This window comes from Micromys minutus, assembly GCF_963924665.1.
Source record: "Micromys minutus genome assembly, chromosome: X".
NCBI classification, from domain to species: Eukaryota; Metazoa; Chordata; class Mammalia; order Rodentia; family Muridae; genus Micromys; species Micromys minutus.
In genome coordinates, this window is record NC_137970.1 from 86,868,251 (window position 1) to 86,875,802 (window position 7,552).

Sequence of the window (7,552 nt, forward strand, 5' to 3'; positions counted from 1 at the left end):
TCGTGCTCTGGTGTTGTGTCTTCATGTATGCCTGTGTGTGGGTGTTGGATATCCTAAAACTGAAGCTATGGACAGTCGTGAGCTGCACTGTGGTTGCTGGGATTTGAACTCAGGACCTATGGAAGAACAGGCAATGCTCTTAACCACTGAGCCATCTCCCCAGCTCAAGAACACATTTAATGATATACTTCCTCTTCAATAATCTGATGGTTGGGAAGCAAAATTTCTGTGTTGAATGTAGATCTTAGAGCTGGACATGGTGATACATGCTCCTAACCCTATAATCAAAGCACTGTTGGGTAGAAGGTGAGGCCAAAGAATCCCAGTAAATTTGAAAGCAGTCAGAAGTACACAGTGACTTTGTCTCAGAAAACGTAAAGTACAAATGAATAAATCTCACTAATTTTAACTGATACTGAATCAAAGCATGAGATTTATCTTATGTGTTTGAGTGTTTGGCTTGCGTGTATGTTTCTGCACAACGTGCTTTCCTGATGGCTGAAGATGTCAGAAGAAGACATCAGCTTTCCTGGATGTTGAGGTGCCACCATGGGGATGCTGGGAATGGACCCCACCTTGTCTGTAAGAACTACAGGTGCTCTTAACAGTTGAGCCCCTGTCACTCCAGCACCAAGTTATACTAAATTTCTATACTTTATTATTTTGGATTTTATATGCTTATTTCTTCTATATATGAAATGAAAAGGAAAGCACTGAGTTTATAGAAAAATTAAATTGTTTGCTAGGCATGATGGCATACGCCTTTTAATTCCAGCACTCGGAAGGGAGAGGTAGGGCCTCTCTGAGTCTGAGGCCAGTGTGGTCTACAGAGAGATCAAAACAACCAGGAATAAACAGAGAAACTTTGTCCTGAAAAACAATCATGAGTATTCAATGTCCTGTACATACAGGACCAGTTCATTTACTTGAGATTCTTCATTCTGAGTCAATAATCCCAGCATGCTAGTGTGTCACCGTGACTATGGGTAAATCAAATGGGATTATAAAACTTTTGGGTTAAATTTTGCATGTATTTTCTGATTAATCCTGATGTGGTGGCTCATATCTATAATATCATTTATCATTTGGTTGAGGAAGAGGACCACTAGAGTTTGAGACCAGTCTTGGATTACATAATTCGTTTCAGGCCAGCTTCCTGTTATAGGGTGAGACCCTGTTTCACAACTCCCTCCAAGCCTCTGGGGAATGAAGCTCAGAGTATAGAACCTGTGACTAGATTCCATGAGGTTCCAGGTTCATTCCCCAGCCCCCTCAAAACCACAAATAATGCATGTAATCCCAGCATTGGAGAAAGGAGGATCAAAACTTAGGGTCATTCTTTACTCTGTAGTAAGGGGTCAACTGGAGACACATTAAATGCTTGTCCAAAAATAGATGAGTAGGTTAGTAAATTCTCAAAGAAACAAAAGAGGAGACTCTTTTCTCCAAATAAGTAGGGAGTTTTAAAACAGAAAAAACTAACAAACGCTCTAAACACTAAAGCAAAACTTTATTTACTAAGAGTTATCTTGACAGGTAAGTCTGGACTTTTTATTTTCTTTGTAGCAGTGGCAGTGATAGGCAAGAGCCCTGGCACTGAGCCACATTCCCCAACTGGATTATTTTATTTGCATATTTTTTTCCATCACCACCTCCATCCAGCTGTTTCCAGTTTTCACTCAGCAGTGCATCTAAGTTTAGCAGATTCTTTCAGAAGCCAAATGGACACAGCCTCTCACTGGGTAGGAATAACATCACGGTGGCCTCTGGGGTTTTAGGTCTGAATGCACAGTAGAATTGGAGGACCTTTGAGTTATCTTTGAAAAGAGTCCATCCAGTCAATATCCATGTTTTCAGGTTTAATTAGTGTTGGATATTTATTAAAGAGTGTAGCAAAAAAGGCCAAGATAAATTTGAGGTTTCCGCTGACCACATCAGCCGGGGTAACAAACTGCCTGCAACCTAATTTATCTGATTGTTGAAGCATGCTTTCGGCTCTCTTCAAATCATCTCTTTCCTGTTGATGTGAAAGAAGACATATTTTACATGCCATCCTGATACACACACACACACACACACACACATACACACACACACACACGCACACACGCACGCACGCATGCACGCACACACGCACGCAAACATTGCACATACAATTGAATCGTTGGCTGGGCAAAATATAGTACTTTCAGCTAATACATGGTACTTATAAAATTGATTAAGAATGCAAAAACACTAGGCATGGATATGTATGTAGTACCTTTGGATTCCACAAGGTGGCACCAGAATATATATAAGGACTGAATAAAGCATGTTATTGAGATTTCATCCAAAGGCAAAATGCTGAGGGAGAAAAACCCTTACCCAACTTTTCATCCACTTTTCTTTGAAAATTTAACTTTAAATTTGGATAACTTCAAAAAATATTTTATTTCCAAAAAAGCTCCCCCCCATCTTGCTCCCAAATGTTTGGACAGAAAAGAGGGCATTTGGATCTCATGGATCTGGAGTTATAGGTTGTGATTTTGTAAACAGGTCTCTGCTAGAGCAACAAGTACTTTTAAAAGCTGAGTCATCTCTCCTGACCCTCAATTTATTTACTTAACAAATGTATCAAAAAAATCTTGCAAGCTAGTGTTTAGAGATCAAAGGGATGTCTGGACTGGGTGGTCAGGGCACAGGCCTTTAATCACAGCACACAGGAGGCAGAGGCAGGCAGATCTCTATGAGCTTATGGCCTGCTTGGTCTACATATTGAGTTTCAGGACAACCAGGGCTGTGCAAAGAAACCTTGTCTCCAAACAGAAAGGGGACCTGGAGAGATGGCTCAGTGGTTAAGAGCACTGACTGCTTTTGGAGAGGTCCTGAGTTCAATTCCCAATAACCACAGGGGCTCACAACCATCTGTAATGGGATCTGATGTCCTCCTCCCCTGTGTATGAAACCAGTTACAGTGTACCCACATACATAAAATATATGAATAAATATTAAAATAAAAAACAAAAACAAAAAGGGGGAAATGTTTGGAAAAGTCCAAGACAGCTATATGAAGGGGGAAAGAGGATTTGGGGCACTCTGAAAGAGATGAGGCATATTTTGAAGGAATTTTAATGCCAAGAAGACAGACCATATTCTAGAGCCAGGAGGGAATCATGGATGGAATTTGGAGGCTGACTCAAAGAGATAATATAAAAACATAAAACAAGGAGTATTTGGTGTTCATGTTGACTGTTAACTCAGCTTGATTTCATATGAAAATGGAGACACACCTCTGAGCATGACTGTAATTAATATGATTACACAATAGGACAAGATACCACAGATCCCTTAATGCATGGGGTGGCCCTAAAGGGGTAAACAGGGTAAACCCCCTACCTTGGGAAAGAAGGCAGGAGAAATGCCTCTTTCCCCACACACTTCGAATGTCTGTCATTCATAATTTCTAGTACCATCAATATTATGAAACTAAAAAGATATCAAAATAATTCAGGTTACTTTCTTTCCTGTGAGTTATATCCTCTAAAAAATATTAAAAGTATCAACACTACTACATTACGTTACATAGAAATTTTGATAGAGTTTTACACAAAATTATTCGGGGATGGCTGCACACAGCTTTAGACACAATGCATAGAAAGCAGAGACAGTCGGACCTCTGATGCTAACACAAGCGTGTTGTATATACCAGATTATGGCACCAAGGAACAAGAGTTTGTCTCAACACAACTGATGGAGGAAAAAAGGAAACAAACAATGGTAAAAGCTAGAACTGGAAGGGTACCTACACTTACATTGAAACCTGACATGTTAATGTCTATCCGTGGTTCCCCCTCCTTCTGTCCTTTAGGTGTGATCTGATTGAGCAGGTGGAAATAGGCTTTGGAATCCTTTGAAAGAATTGAACAGACCAGAGTTATCTCGTTACCAGACAGTAACTGCATCTTATTGTCCCTTGTCAACAAGGACAGATGCTTGGATCTGCTTTTGAGATCATATATGGCATTCTTCAGTCTTCTTGAGAGATTTCTTTTCCTCCAGGAAAGTCCATCTGTCTGGACATATACCTCTCTTTGAAGTTGATTCTGTTATGACTTTACAATGTATGGATCCCATCAACCCAATAAAGCTGTTCTTAAGTGTTTCTGTACCTTCACCAAATTACTGAAGTCAAGGATCTTGACAGATAAGCAAGCATGAAATAGAAGAGTGCAAATCCAGATGTCATAGGTAAAGAGAACATAAACACATTATACCATTACAAAGCATTGTGGACATCAACCTATAGAAACATGTGCTATGTTAATTATTTAATTACAAGGTGAGATACAGAAAAGCTTAAGTGAGAAACAGGAAGAGTTGGCAAGATAACATTTGAACCTTTAGGATCAGAGCACACTTAACAAACCCAGCTCATCTCTTCCTTTTCCCACAGTGACAGGGACTGAGGTTAAGGCTTCACAAAATTCTAGAATGTTTTCCTTTTCAAAAATATTCAAAGCTGGGTTCATAGTAAGATATTTCCACTGACTAGGCACCTCGGCATATGCCTGTGTATAGTTTTTAGGCAGAGGCAGGTAGACTGCAGTTTTGAATCCAGCCTGGCTGACAAAGTCAGTTGTAGGCCAACGTGGACTACAATGTCAAATCATATCTGTAAAACCAAAATGGTGTCAGTTAGGAGTGTGCTTGTCTTGAATGGAGGAAACCCTGGATTTAAACCTGAACACCCAACAAAATCTGAGTATGGAAACTCACATCATCTTTAACTATAAAGCAGGTCTGAAGCCATCCGGAAACATAGGACACCAATCTTCAGTAAACAAAACCAAAAGCAAACAACAACATCAATGGAAAAAATCATCCACCTATGGGGTATCTCTCTGTATACCACTGTTCAAGAGGGAGGGGAAGAATCACAGTAAGGTTGAGGCTAGCCTTGCTACAACAGTGATGTACAATACAGCCTGGACTACATAGTGAGACCTTATCTCCAAACATGAGACACAACAGGACCTGGTGACAGCATCCAATTTTTGTCTCTATAAAATGGGATAAAAATCTCTGAAGCCATCCCATCTCTCTGAATGCAATTACCTTGATGTCACCAATGAAGTTGTTGATCCTTGGCAGCCTGAATTTTCCAAATGGAAGTTGGCCCGTCTCTGGAAAAAAAGACAACACCGTTAACCACTGAGCCAGTTAACTTTTAGTCCAGCACTAAAAGTTAAACAGGGTAGAAGAAGATAAAATTTCTATTCTGGTTTAATAATGTGAATAAACGTGAATCCTTAAAATCTGTCTCTATCCTGAGATTCTCAATTTGTGTTCTTTCAAATTCTCCCCACTTCACAGTGTAGGCTTTAGATTTCACTGTCCACTAGAAAAACGCTTCTCAAATTGCTAAACATTCTTTAAAACACACATAATGTGCTATTGTTATGAGAGGGGCACACAAGTGGAGGTTAGAGAACAGAATTGAGGAGTTGGTTCTCTTCCACCTTTCCATGTGTTCTGGAGATCAAATTCAGGTCAGCAGGCTTGGTAAGAAATACTTTACCCACTGAGCCTCCCTTCAGGGTCATGAATATTTTGCTAAATGCCTTCAGATCTTCCCTTTAAGTATAAACCAAAGAACTGCTAAACAGAACCTAACCCACCTCAAAGTCTTTTAGTGCTGCTGACTCATAGACACTGTCATTGTCCTCCATGGAGGTCACCTTCAGCTGAAGTTCACCAAGTAGAGCAGTGCAGTCTGGGACAGTCTAGCCCATGCAGTACCAAGGAAGCTTCAGCAAAGCTCTTTTGTCATGAAGCTACTAAGACAAAGGGACATTTTTGTTGTTGTTTTGTTATATCTAACAGCCTCTGCCTTCTGAACTGCTGGAATTTCATAGGTGCCCTAAGCACAGCCAAAAATGGACTTTCTGTAAGGAATATTGTTATCCATTATCACAGTCAGATCATCCCATTGCCATTGTCAAATCCCATCTTTATAAACATATCTTAGCTTTTTAAAAGTCAAATTTCCTCTAGTTTGTTTCTCTTGTTTTGCAGGTGTGTGCTTGTGGCTTTGTGTGTTGTTTTGTTGTTTATGAGACCAGGTTTCTCTGTACCTCTGGCTGTTCTCTAGGCCAGGCTGGCCTTGAACCCAGATCTCCTGTCTCTGCCTCATAAGAGCTGGGCCTAAATGTGTGTGCCACCTTGCACAGCTGTTTACTCAAGTTTTAAGGCTGTGTCATCAAAAGTTGAAATTTTTTGCTAGACCCAAAATGAGCTCCTGTCTCAAAAACAATTCAAAATAGTCAGGCTTGGGGGTACACACTAATAATCCCTGCACTTAGATTAATGCAGGAGGATTGCTGTTCAAAGCCTGCTTGGTTTACAGACTGAGACCCTTGCTCAAACAAAACCAAAATGAAGAAGAAAAATAGAATATGGATTCAGTGGAAAGCTAGTCTATCTAATTGTGAACTACACTCCAGTTTCTTACAAATTGGTGGAATTAGACAGGTGTGCATTTCCTCATAGCAATCACACCAGTCACCACTGCCACACCCTTGCTGGTACAGCTTCAGAGGAAGACAGAAAGAGCTGGTTTTCTTGTTCTGTGTGCATATGTGAGACACACAAACACACACATACACACACACACACACATTGGAATAATGCAATGAGACTATCTTTGCAGTAAAATAGTCTACCTTTTTCATAATTATGGAAACAGCGCTTTTTCAATGATGTGGAAAGTCTAATTCAATGTGTTAAATGTCTTTCTCTGTGGTGCTGATGACTGAGACTGAGTCCATACTTATCACTGAGCTCTATTCCCAACTCTGCCTTCCAAATATTTCTAAACACATTTCAGCCAAACTCAAATTGTTCCATAACATTTGTCCTGCTCCCTAGTTTAAAACTTTGTTTTCTTTTTTATTTTAAAACAAGATTCATTTATAATGTATAGTTTTCTCCCTGCATGTATGCCTGCACACCAGAAGAGGGCAGTAGATACAGTTAGAAAATTTTCGTTAAAAGATTTAAGAGAATTGAAAATTCATATGTCAGAGTGAACTAACCTGGACCCTCAAATGCTCTCTGAGTCTCAATCACCAACCCTAGAGCAAGAACAGGCTTGACCTCGGCACCGTGCACACATGTAGCAGATGAGGTGTTAGGTCTTCATGGGGTTCCCTCAACAACTGAAACAGAGGCTCTCTATTAGCTGGTGACATGCCTGTCTATCTTTGGATAAAATAAATAAAAGCCTTGTCTGGTCTCAATGGGAGTGGAAGCCCCCAGGCCTGCCATGACATGAAGCCCCGCCATCACTCATTGAACAGCTAGACAGCAGAACTAGAGATCCTGCTGTTTTGGACCCCTTTGGGATTATGGCAGACTCAGGCTGTGTCTACTCAGATTCACCAGGAGCCACATCTCAGCCTAGCCTCCTCGCCCACTTGGTACAAACAGTGTGGTGGCTTGAATCTGATGATGGTGTACCACCAACCCCATCTACTGCCAGAGCACTGTCCAGTTCCTGCGAGTTGGGAGTGTT